Here is a 12,347-nt window from a genome sequence, read left to right on the forward strand (position 1 = left end):
GGGAGGAATATATTATCCAGAAACGCAGGCAGAAATACTTCAGTTCAGTTAGTTGAGTCGCTCAGTCGTGTCTGACTCTTTGCGACCCCATGGCTGCAGCACACCAGGCTTCCCTGTCCATCACCAACTCCCAGAGTTTACTCAAACTCACATCCATTGAGTCAGTGATGCCATCCAACCATCTCATCCTCTGCCGTCCCCTTCTCCTCCCACTTTCAATCTTTCCCAGCATCAGGGTCTTTTCAAATAAGTCAGCTTTTCGCATCAGGTGGCCAAAGTATTGGAGTTTCAGCTTCAGCAGCAGTCCTTCCAATGAATATTCAGGACTGATTTCCTTTAGGATGGACTGGTTTGATCTCCTCGCAGTCCAAGGGACTCTCAAGAATCTTCTCCAACACCACAGTTCAAAAGCGCCCATTCTTCGGCACTCAGCTTTCTTTATAGTCCAACTCTCACATCCATACATGACCACTGGAAAAACCATAGCTTTGACTAGACAGACCTTTTTTGCCAAAATAATGTCTCTGCTTTTTAATATGCTGTCTACGTTGGTCATAATTTTTCTTCCAAGGAACAAACATCTTTTAATTTCATGGCTGCAGTCACCATCTGCAGTGATTTTGGAGCCCAAAAAAATAAAGTCTGACACTGTTTCCATTGTTTCCCCATCTAATTGCCAAGAAGTGATGGGACCAGATGCCATGATCTTCGTTTTCCTAATGTTGAGCTTTAAGCCAACTTTTTCACTCTCCTCTTTCACTTTCATCAAGAGGCTCTTTAGTTCTTCTTCGCTTTCTGCCATAAGGGTGGTGTCATCTGCACATCTGAGGTTATTGATATTTCTCCCGGCAATCTTGATTCCAGCTTGTGCTTCTTCCAGCCCAGCGTTTCTCATGATGTACTTTGCATAGAAGTTAAATAAGCAGGCTGACAATATACAGCCTTGACATACTCCTTTCCCAATTTGGAACCAGTCTGTTGTTCCATGTCCAGTTCTAACTGTTGCTTCTTGACCTACATACAGATTTCTCAGGAGGCAGGTGAGGTGGTCTGGTATTCCCATCTCTTGAAGAATTTTCCAGTTTGTTGTGATCCACACAGTCAAAGGCTTTAGCACAGTCAATAAAGCAGAAGTAGAGGTTTTTCTGGAACTTTCTTGCTTTTTCGATGATCCAACAGATGTTGGCAATTTGATCTCTGGTTCCTCTGCCTTTTCTAAATCCAGCTTGAACATCTGGAAGAGCATGGTTCACGTACTGCTGAAGTCTGGCTTGGAGAATCTTGAGCATTACTTTGATAGTGTGTGAGATGAGTGCAATTGTGTGGTAGTGTCAGCATTCTTTGGCATTGCCTTTCTTTGGGATTGGAATGAAAACAGACCTTTTCCAGTCCTGTGGTCACTGTTGAGTTTTCCAAATCTGCTGGCATATTGAGTGCAGCACTCTCACAGCATCATCTTTCAGGATTTGAAAGAGCTCAACTGGAATTCCATCACCTCCACTAGCTTTGTTCGTAGTGATGCTTCCTAAGGCCCACTTGACTTCACATTCCAGGATGTCTGGCTCTAGGTGAGTGATTACACCATTGTGATTATCAGGGTCATGAAGATCTTTTTGTATAGTTCTGTGCAGAAACACTTAGGTATCTTCAAATCAAAACATTAAATTACTATGCTAACGAACTTCCCTCTCTCGAATCTTTGGATTTTTCTCCAACAGTTTCTTCCCGTTAGCTTCAACTAATTATACCTATGGCTGATTCATGTTGAAGTTTGACAGAAAACAACAAAATTCTGTAAAGCAATTATCCTTCAATTAAGAATAAATAAATTTTAAAAAAAATAAAAAATAAAAAAACAAGCTTCCATATTGTTTCTTTGTTCTCCCTTCCCATTTATTCTTCAATCCACTTAAATACGGCTCTTACTTCAGTCATTTTGTATAACACTTTTTACTATGGAAACCAATGACCCCTAATAGCCAAATCCAAAGATCAGTTTTTAACTCTCATCTTACTGCCATTTGAAATTGATTATCAATTCCTCTTTCCTGAAACATTCTACTTTTTTGATTCTGTGAGATCATCAAATTAGAATACTTTTCTGCTTAAAAAAACACAGAAAACTATTGATCTATTCATTTATTCACTTAATAAATAGTAGTAGGTGTCAGGCATCATGCTAAGTACTGGGAAATCAACAATAACAAAGAGCTTTAAGGAGCTTATATTTTAATGGGAGAACTAAATTGACAACTGTAAAATTGAGATACTGAACTATCACAGAAATACATGCAGGGTGTCCCTAAGAGGGAGAAGCCTGGGGCAATTCAACTGAAGTAGGACTGTCCATTACCTGCATTTTTCATAGACTCACTGGACTATGGTTAGTGACAAAATTTTGAAACTATATTTAAATAATATTCATAAAAAAGTAGTACAATATAGTCCCAAGACATTCCTCCTCCCCACCCCAAAATAGGGGCCAGTAAAGCACCCTCAGCTGTGTTATTCACGGGACAGACCGGCTATACGTGATCTCCAAAACGTTTACAGGGCACAAGGCACTCACTGCTTCTAGGCCCTCACTTAACATGTCCTCCTAAATGTCCTACAATCTGACTTCTATTTCCTATCTCTGTTAAGACAACAGTGAAGTACAAATTGTCAATTAAGTATCCACAGTACTTCGCCACTCCAATTGTGAAAGTCTTTCCTTAATGTTTAGAACACTACTCTTTCCTAAATAATTCTTCTGCCTCTTTGATTTTTCTTTCTCTTTCTCCTTGGGCCATCTCATCTTTTCATTCCCTACAACACTGCAGAATTCCAGCCAACTGCATTCATTTTACTATTAAATATTCAATCATGCTTTACTCGTCTATATTGAACCAACCATTCTCCCTAAACATCAGACTTATATTTCTAGTATCATGATACTAGCACAGTAGATGATTGAAAAAAAAGCAACGTTCTTATGGAGGTTTCTCAGAAACCTAAAAAGAGAACTACCACATGACCCAGCAATTCCACTCCTGGATATATACCTAAAAAACAAAAAAATAATTCAAAAAGATACCTGCACCCCAATGCTCAAAGCAGCATTATTTACTATAGCCAAGATATGGAAGCAACCTTAGTGTCCATCAACACATGAATGTATAAAGAACATATGGTATATATTATACACACAATAGGATACTACTCAGCCATTTAAAAATAAGTTTGCTATTTGAAACAACATGATGGACCTGGAGGATATTATGCTAAGTGAAGTCAGAGAAGACAAATATTATATGACGTAACTTATATGTGGAATCTAAAAACTAAACATACTAATGAACGTAACAAAAAAGAAACAGACTCAACAGATATAGAGAACAAACTAGTGGTTACCAGTAGCAAGTGGGAAGGCAGAGGGCAAGATAACAGTATAAAATAAAATAAATAAGCTACAAGGATATAACACAGGGAATATAGCCAGTACTTTTTAGTGACTATAAATGGAATATAACCTTCAAAAATTATGAATTGCTATGTTGTACACATGAAGCATATAGATTGTACATCAACCATACTTCAATTTAAAAAAAGAAAGCAATGTTCTATTTAGTCTCTTTCTTGAAGGGAAAATCTGACTAAATGACTTAAATCCAGACTAGATTACACAGTCCACGGATTCAAGTTTGGCAGGGCTGAAGGTTATGAGCCCAGAGGCTGCAGATTCCGAGATTCAGAGCTCTCCTTGCCCTCTAGGCGGGGGAAGTCACTGAGGCACACAGGGGTGCCAGAAAGCAGTCCTGAGAGCTCAGACAGGACCTCTCATACAGAACAGGTCCAAAGCAGATTGCAACTCTATAAAACACCAGGTTATTTCTACATAACAATTATTGAGTATGCCTTCGCTTATTTGTCTAAATACACACCCCTGTATGTGTGGGACCCCTACCTCCCCCACAAAAAAAAAAAAGAAAAAAACTGACTAGAAAGTATGGTCCTGTTAATGCAAAACAGTACTTTTTTTTTTCAAAGAAAAAAGTCTTTACAGCTAAGGCTGTAGCTACTAACTCCTCTGATTTACAGGAGTTGGAGTCTGAACAGGGGGAAGGGGTGCAGTGAGGGTAGAGAGAAACGAAATATCTACCCGAGCAAATACACACGGACGGGAGAGTTAAGTTGTGAACGCTGATGCATTTCAATGATTCTTGGATAATGCTTGGGTGGACTCCGAGGGTTAAAGCTCATTAAGATACCAGATGAAACCTGCAAGTACATATCCATTACCATAGTTAATAATTACACCATTTCTCAATCGGTAGAAGGCCATTTCAGTCGGAAAGACCAATGCAACCATAGTCCTTTATCTTTAGAGTGGTCAGAGTCTAATGAATGGGTCAAAGATTTATAAAACAGGATGAACCGTATCGGTGAGTTTGTCTTTGTAGAACACTACAACTAGAAATGCTTGTTACAAAATATAAGCAGTTAAAAGGGAGTGCTTTCTCCATCTTACCATCAACTTATAAACTCACCATTATCATGCCTTTCCATGTCCATTTTACCAAAAATACAAGCATCATAAAGCTACTCAAAAGTATCAAACGACAAAATGAAGAGGTAGCACAGGACTGTAATAATTAAAAGCATGGTTTTTACAGTAAGATAGATTTGGGCTAAAACCATACTCTGCAACTAGAAATGGTTGAAGCTACATGATATATTCTTTATATTTCTGTATACAGTTGAAAACATCCCTAACAAAAAATACATTTCTTTATATGTCCAGTGATAATTGCTTCCTTATCTGTCAAATGAGAATAACATCAGTCCCTTTCTTACATTATCGCTGTGAGATGGGCACAAGAGTACTTATTCAACAAACTAAATTAAACACTGGTAACTCTATACATACATGCTTAGTGACATGTAAAAACCAAACCACTGTATTTTAGGGCTTTGCTTTTAATGTGTATTTTTACCCAGTTGTAACCATAAAATTGATATAACTGTATATTTTGCTTTAATCCCTGTAAGGCTACTCTCTTATGTCAACCCATAACTTCCTAATCATTTTTAATGCTAGCTTAATGTTTTCATGATGAATCTAATTTAGTTCCCATTACTCTCTACTTCATTCATTTGTTCCTAACTTATCACTATTACAGCCATTTCTGCAATAAATAATTTGAGAAATTTAATTATTTTTCAATTATTTTCAATTACTTTTCAATTATTTTCTTGTGATAACTGCCCAGGTATGCAATTATTGGGTCATAGATGACATACATTGTTATAGTTCTTAATATTATCTCATTGTGTGCAAAAGAACTGGACAGTTTATAAAGCCCCAAACAATGGCCACGAGTTCCATCTCACCACAAATGTGTAAGCATATTAAAAAGTAATTTTACTAGGGAAATTAGTAGTGAGGGCACAAAGGTACTTCACTGGTGTTTCATTTGCATTTCCTTAATTATTTCCAAACTGAAAAAATAGTGAATTTTAAACTACATTTGGATTAAAATCCATAATATATGAGGAGTATGAAAGAACAGACACACAAAGAAATAGAAAAATGGGTTAAGAAGATCACCAGGTTTATATCACAGAAAAAAAGCCATGGTTAAAAACAAAGAAAACATTCGTTCTTCTAATAAAATTAAATAAAAAATTATAAATTAATAAGAAAACATTTCTAGCTATCAAACAAGCAAACATTCATGAAAAAGGTACAAGGGTATAGCAAAATAACTTATACTGCTAAAATCTTTTCTGGAGGGGAATATGGCAATGTATGTTGAAAGTCTTAAACTTCTGTACCCCTTTAACCCCGTAATTATACTTCTGTTGCCAAAATCTTGGCTCTCTGTGCACCACTGCCAAACAGAAATATGGAGACAGTTATGGAGGAGAAGGAAAGCGTGGCTTTGTTACTTTGCCAGGCAAAGGGGGAACGCAGTAGGCTCGTGCCTCCGGAACTGCGCTCCCTCTCCCTGTTGAGTATGGAAAGCTTATGCAGTCAGGTAGTGACAGTCTAGTCTTTCTTCTGCAGTTTCAAAAGGGTGGGGCTGTTGACAAGATTACGGTCTGTGCAGGGTCTTAGATGACCTAGCCTCCTAATCTTGATGAGCCTGGTCCTTTAATCTTGCCTCACAGTGGTTTCACTGCTGTTCCTCCTTTGATTAACAACTGTTCAGCCATTTGGAACTGAGAGAAGGTCATGGAGGGTGGAATTTTGCCCATAAGAAAACTGAAAGTGTTAGTCACTCAGTCGTGTCTGACTCTGAGATCCCATGGACTGTTTCGTAGTTCACCAGGCTCCTCTGTCCATGGGATTCTCCAGGCAAGAATACTGGAGTGGGTTGCCAGTCCCTTCTATAGGGGATCTCCTCAACCCAGGGATAGAACCTGGGTCTCCTGCCCGCTGGCAGATTCTTTACCACTAGTGCCACCTGGGAAGCCCTCTAAGAAACAGGGGACAAAAAGACCTCTGTGCCCAGGAGTCCCACAGGGCCCTGTTCAGCATCACTTAGAGGGATTTAACCTGAAGGGGAAAATACCGTGGACGCTCTTAACAGATTTAGCTACAGGGATGTTCACAGCAGCACCATGTAACATGTTAGAAAGGTGAGGAAAACACTCATTGACTGAGGTTTGACAACTAAATTATGGCACATCCATACGAAGGCAAACTGTATAGCCACTTAAAGTCATGAAGCTATGCATTATTACAAAAACTTTTCCTAAATACACTGATACATAAAACAAGGAGACTAACAAAGATTATATATGGACAGATTTTGTTTAATTTGTTTTTTAAAAAACAGTATTCAGTTTACTACTATTTATCTTGAAGTTAGAAACAATTGTTACAGTTTCTATGTGTTCTCCAGAGTGAGTGATACAGTGGTGCTAAAAAATAAATAATTCTTCTATTCTTTAACTCCAGTCAATCAATTGAACTTATCTTAATACACCGTGCTAAGAAATAACTGAGTACTAGCAGCCCACATACGATGTACATTCACGCTGAACTCTTTACTCTTTGCGGTTGTCGTTCAGTCACTAAGTCCTGTCTGAACTTCTGTGACCCCACGGACTGCAGCATGCCTGGCTTCCCTGTCCTTCACTATCTCCCGGAGTTTGCTCACATTCATTTCCACTCAGTTCGGTGATGCTATCTAACAATCTCATCCTTTGCTGCCCTCTTCTCCTTTTGCCTTCAATCTTTCCCTTCATGAGGGTCTTTTCCAAAGAGTCAGCTCTTCGCATCAGGTGTCCAAAGTATTGGAGTTCCAACATCAGTCATTCCAATGAATACTCAGAGTTGATTTCCTATAGGATTGACTGGTTTGATCTCCTTGCAGTCCAAGGGACTCTCAAGTATCTTCTCCAGCACCGTAATTCAAAAGAATCAAATCTTCAGTGTTCAGCCTTCTTTATGGTCCAACTCTCATATCCGTACATAACTACTGGAAAAACCGTAGCTTTGACTATATGGATCTTTGTCAGCAAAGTGATGTCACTGCTTTCTTATACGCTCTTTAGGTTTTTCATAGCTCTGCTTCCCTCGTGGCTTAGTCAGCAAAGAATCTGCCTGCAATGCAGGAGATCCAGGTTTGATTCCTGGGTCAGGAAGATCCCCTGGAGAAGGGATAGGCTACCCACTCCAGTATTCTTGCCTGGAGAATCCCATGGACAGAGGAGCCTGGCAGGGTTACAGTCCATGGGGTCTCAAGAGTCAGATGCAACTTAGCGACTAAACCACCACCAGCAGCTCTTCTTCCAAGGAGCAAGTGGCTTTTCATTTCGTGGCTGCAGTCACCATCCAGAGCGATTTTGGAGCCCAAGAAAATAAAATCTGTCACTGCTTCCACTTTTCCCCTTTCTCTTTACCATGCAGGGATGGGACAGAAGCCATGATCTTAGTGCTTTGAATGCTGAGGTTTAAGCCAGCTTTTTCATTGTCTTCCTTCACCCGCATCAAGAGGCTCTTTAGTTCCTTTCCACTTTCTGCCATTAGAGTGGCATCATCTGCATATCTATTGATATTTCTCCAGGCAGTCTTGATTCCAGCCTGTGATTCATCCAGCTCAGAGTGCCACATGATTACTCTCCTTTCATGTACTGCTGAAGCCTACCTTGAAGGATTTTGAGCATCATCTTACTAGCATGCAAAATGAGCTCTACTGTCCAATAGTTCAAAAATGCTCTGGCACTGCTCTTCTTTGGGACTGGAATGAAAACTGACCTTTTCCAGTACTGTGGCCGCTGCTGTATTTTCTAAATTTGCTGGCATCTTGAGTGCAGTGCTTTAACAGCATCATCTTTCTGTATTTAAAACGGCTCAGCTGGAACTCCATCACCTCCACTAGCTTTGTCTGTAGCAACGCTTCCTAGGCGCTTCCCATGTGGTGCCAGTGGTAAAGAATCAGTCTGTCAATGCAGGAGACATAAGAGATGTGGGTTCAATCCCTGGGTTGGGAAGGTTCCCTGGAGGAGGGCATGACAACCTACTCCAGTATTCTTGCTTGGAGAATCCCATGTACAGAGGACCCTGGTGGTCTACAGTCCATAGGGTTGCAAAGAGTAGGACACCACTGAAGCAATTTAGCATGCAAGCAATGCTTCCTAAGGCCCGCCTGACTTCACACTTTAGGATGTGATCACATCCCAGAGTGATCACACCCATCGTAGCTATCTGGGTTGTGAAGATCTTTTTTGTATAGTTCTTCTGTGTATTCTTGCCACCTCTTCTTAATATCTTCTGCTTCTGTTAGGTCCATACCATTTCTGTCCTTTATTGTGCCCTCTTTGCATGAAATGTTCCCTTGGTATCTCTAATTTTCTTGAAGAGATCTCTAGACTTTTCCATTCTATTGTTTTCTTCTATTTCTTTGCATTGATTGCTGAGGAAGGCTTTCTTATCTCTCCTTGCTATTCTCTGGAACTCTGCAGTCAGTTGGGTATATCTTTCCTTTTCTCCCTTGCTTTTTGCTTCTCTTCTTTGCTCAGCTATTTGTAAAGCCTCTTCAGACAACAACTTTCCCTTCCTGCATTTCTTTTTCTTTGGGATGGGTTTGGTCCCTGCCTCCTGTACAATGTTACGAACCTCTGTCCATAGTTCTTCAGGCACGCTGTCTATCAGATCTAGTCCCTTGAATCTATTTGTCACTTTCCCCGTATGATCATATAAGGGATTTGATTTAGGTCACACCTGAATGGCCTAGTGTTTTTCCCTACTTTCTTCAATTTCAGCCTGAATTTTGCAATAAGGAGCTCATGACCTGAGCCACAGTCAGCTCCCAATCTTGTTTTTGCTGACTGTATAGAGCTTCTCCACCTTTGGCTGCAAAGAATATAATCAATCTGATTTCAGCATTGACAAACTATAGGGTTGCCTCTTGTGTTGTTGGAAAAGGGTGTTTGCTATGTCCAGTGTGTTCTCTCAACAAAACTCTGTCAGCCTTTGCCCGGCTTCATTTCATACTCCAATGCCAAACTTGCCTGTTACTCCAGGTATCTCTGGATTTCCTACTTTTGCATTCCAATCACCTATAATGAAAAACACTTTTTTTTTTTTTTTTTTGGTGTTGGTTCTAGATCTTTTAGGTCTTCATAGAGCTGGTCAACTTTGGCTTCTTCAACATCAGTGGTTGGGGCATAGTCTTGGATTACTGTGATGTTGAATGGTTTGCCTTGGAAACAAACTGAGATCATTCTGTCATTTTTGAGATCGTATTTTGGACTCTTTTGTTGACTGTGAGGGCTACTCCATTTCTTCTAAGGAATTCTTGCCCACAGTAGTAGATATAATGGTCGCCTGAATTAAATTTGCCCATTCCCAGCCATTTCAATTCACTAATTTCTAAGATGTCAATGTTCACTCTTGCCATCTCCTACTTGACCTCATCCAATTCACCTTGATTCATGGACCTGACACTCCAGGTTCTTATGCAACACTGTCCTTTTCAGCATCAGACTTTACTTTCACCACCAGACACATCCACAATTGACTGTCACTTTCACTTTGGCCCAGCCACTTCATTCTTTCTGGAGCTATTAGTAATTGCCCTCCACTCTTCCCCAGCACCATACTGGACACCTTCCAACCTGGGTGGCTCATCTTGCATTTCCATATCTTCTTGCCTTTTCATCCTGTCCATGGGGTTCCCACAGCAAGAATACTGGAGTGGTTTGCCATTCCCTCCTCCAGTGGACCACACTGTCAGAACTCTCCACTATGATCCATCCATCTGGGGTGGCCCTACATAGCACGGCTCATAGCTTCATTGAGTAATGCAAACCCCTTCTTCGCCAGAACAAGGCTGTAATCGATGAAGTTCAGTTCAGTTCAGTCACTCAGTCGTATCTGACTCTTTGTGACCCCATGGACTGCAGCACACCAGGCGTCCCTGTCCATCACCAACTCCCAGAGCTTGTTCAAACTCATGTCCATGGAGTCGGTGATACCAACCAACCATCTCATCCTCTGTCATCCCCTTCTTCTCCTGCTTTCAATCTTTCCCAGCATCAGGGTCTATTCCAGTGAGTCAGTTCTTTGCATCAGGTGGCCAAAGTATTAGAGTTTCAGCTTCAACATCAGTCCTTCCAATGAATATTCAGGACTGATTTCCTTTAGGATGGACTGGTTGGATCTCCTTGCAGTCCAAGGGACTCTCAAGAGTTTTCTCCAACACCACAGGTCAAAAGTATCCATTCTTTAGCAGTCAGCTTTCTTTATAGTCCAACTCTCACATCCATACATGACTACTGGAAAAACCAGCTAGACGGACCTTTTTTGGCAAAGAAATGTCTGCTTTTTAATATGTTGTCTAGGTTGGTCATAGCTTTTCTTCCAAGGAGTAAACGTCTTTTAATTTCATGGCTGCAGTCACCATCTGCAGTGATTCTGGAGCCCCCCAAAATAAAGTCTCTCACTGTTTCCAATGTTTCTCTATCTATTTGCCATGAAGTGATGGGACCAGATGCCATGACCTTCATTTTTTGAATGTTGAGTGTTAAGCCAACTTTTTCACTCTCCTCTTTCACTTCCATCAAGAGGTTCTTTAGTTCTTCTTCACTTTCTGCCATAAGCAATTTGAGCATTATTTTGCTAGCATGTAAGATGAGTGCAATTGTGCGGTAGTTTGAACATTCTTTGGTGTTGCCTTTTTTCGGGATTGTAATCATATGAAACATACTTACAAAGCACTGGCTTAGGGTAGAAAGGTAAGGAAAGAACAGAATTTCAACACAAAGGGGTTTCATCATCAAAGAATTCCACTTAGAAGGTTTACTGTAAATCTGATAATGAAGTGAATAATATACGGTTTTGGAGAGGACCTCTCCCCCCTCTTCCGCCCTGGTAAATCGCATCCTTCATATTTGACAAATTCTTCCCCTCTCTCTCCCTCCCTCCCTTTCCCTCTCTCTCTCTTTAATCATCTAGCAATGGGACGATAAGTTTCCAAGACATTAAATTTTTGTTTTTGTTCAGTCCCTAAGTCATGTCCAACTGTTGGCAACCCCAGGGACTGCAGCACACCAGGCTCCTCTGTCCTCTATCTCCCAGAGCTTGTTCAAATTCACGTCCAATGAGTCAGTGATGCTATCTAACCATCTTATCCTCTGTTGCCTCCTTTTCCTTTTGCCTTCAGTCCTTCCCAGCATCAGAGTCTTTTCCAGTGAGTCAGCTCTTCACATCAGGTGCCAAAGTATTGGAGCATCTGCTTCAGCACCACCCCTTCCAGTGACTATTCAGGGCTGATTTCCTTTTAGGATTGACTGGTTTGGTCTCTTTGTAGTCCAAGAGACTCTCAAGAGTTTTCCCCAGCACAATTCGAAAGCACCAATTCTTTGGCACTCAGCCTTCTTTACGCATCAGCTCTCACATCTGTACATAACTATTGGAAAAACCAGTTTGATTATACGAACTTTAGGGGCAAAGTAATATCTCTGCTTTGTAATATGCTGTCTAGGTTTGTCATAGCTCTCCTTCCAAGGAGCTAGCGTCTTGTAATTTCATGGTTGCAGTCACTGTCTGCAGTGATTTTGGAGGCCAAGAACATAAAATCTATCACTGCTTCCACTTTTCCCCATCTATTTACTGTGAAGTGACCTAATCAGATGCCATGGTCGAATTTTTTGAATGTTGAGTTTCAAGCCAGCTTTTTCACTCTCCTCTTTCATCCTCATCAAGAGGCTCTCTAGTCCATGCTGTCCATGAGGCCCTTCAGGCAACAATACTGGAGTGGGCTGCCACTTTCTCCTCCAGTGCGCCATGTTTGGTCAGAACTCTTCACTATGACTTGTCCATCTGGAGTGGTCCGGCATGGCATGGCTCATAA

The sequence above is a fragment of the Budorcas taxicolor genome, chromosome 5 (genome assembly GCF_023091745.1).
Source record: "Budorcas taxicolor isolate Tak-1 chromosome 5, Takin1.1, whole genome shotgun sequence".
NCBI lineage: Eukaryota > Metazoa > Chordata > Mammalia > Artiodactyla > Bovidae > Budorcas > Budorcas taxicolor.